Genomic DNA, 1,373 nt, shown 5'->3' with positions numbered 1-1,373 from the left:
TTTGTAAAAAACGTATTGTATTTTTAATATTTAAATATACAATATGCAAAGAACGCATTGTATATTTTAATATTAAATATATAATACATGAAAAATGTATTAGCAATATATGAAATTATATTATTTTATATTTTTATTTTTAAAATTTTAAAAATATGATAAAATTTAATAATTAAGTGTTACACTAAAATTTGGTTAATATCTAAAAAAATTTCTGGATTTATGAACCTACCGTTCAAAAATATTTTAGTTTTTGACGAATATATCATTTTAGTTCAAACAATGACATCACTCGTACATAAATTTATTAAAGTGATCAATTCTTATTAATATTAACTAACGAGTTAATAGTCAAAATCGTCCCTAAAAGATACCCCGATTTTCATTTTAGTCCTCGAAAGATAAAATTAATCAAAGTCGTCCCCGAAAGTTATTCACGTTGGTCGAGTTTGTCCTTCCGTCCTCTGAGGTAGTGACGTGGCTAACGTTTGGTGAGGTGGAACGTTAAGTGCCAGCGTGGAAAGGTGCAAAACAATGTAGTTTCATACCCTCAGCCCCAAATCAGTGGAACGACGTCGTTTATGAGCCACATGTGGATATTCAAACGTTCTCCCATTCTCTTCTCTCGTAACAAACCTCTTCCACTTTCGCTCCAAAACCCCTCGTCTTCTCTCTACCCTGGTACTCTGCCCAAAGATCCTTTGATCAGAACTTGGTGGCGTTATCGAGCATTCGTGTGTGCGAGGCTTGTAGAAGAGTAGGCCCTGCTACGTTGGAGGAGGTCGCGGAGGAGTTTCGTAGTTGGAGGAAGGAACAGTAACTGCCATAGGTAAGGCTTAATTTTTTTTCACAGTTTCTGTTGATTTTGCAATGTTAGTGTCTGTTGGTTTAGGGTGACTTAGTTCTAAGAACCATCTACTGAGGCTAGGGGTTTGGATTAGACTGAAGATATTCTGTATGCGTTTGTTAGGGGTTTTCTGGTCCTTATGTGGTGGGTTTTTCTGGGGAGTTGAGGGTTTGAGATGGTTATGATTATATAGTTTGTTGTGTGTTACATGCAGTTGTAAGAGAGGAGTTGTTTTAGATGTTGATGTTGACTACATTTATTTATTTTTGCACTTGTAGATGGAGGGTCCTCCGATGACTTTTGTATTTCACCATGGTGGGAAGTTTAAAAAGGATGAGGGTGGATATCTGTACTATGAGCCGGATCACACAGAGGTATTAATAGGAGTTGAAGCTGGCACACTTGACGTGTTCTTTGTGAGGGGGTACTATGTCAAACTGGGATATGCTGAGGCTAGGGAGTGCTGGTGGAAATCTCCAGGAGTTCCCCTTGAATATGGGCTGAGGAGGCTGGCCACAGATGATGA

This window comes from Arachis stenosperma, chromosome 6 (assembly GCF_014773155.1).
Source record: "Arachis stenosperma cultivar V10309 chromosome 6, arast.V10309.gnm1.PFL2, whole genome shotgun sequence".
In the NCBI taxonomy this organism is placed as follows: domain Eukaryota; kingdom Viridiplantae; phylum Streptophyta; class Magnoliopsida; order Fabales; family Fabaceae; genus Arachis; species Arachis stenosperma.
This window is presented reverse-complemented; position numbering follows the sequence as displayed.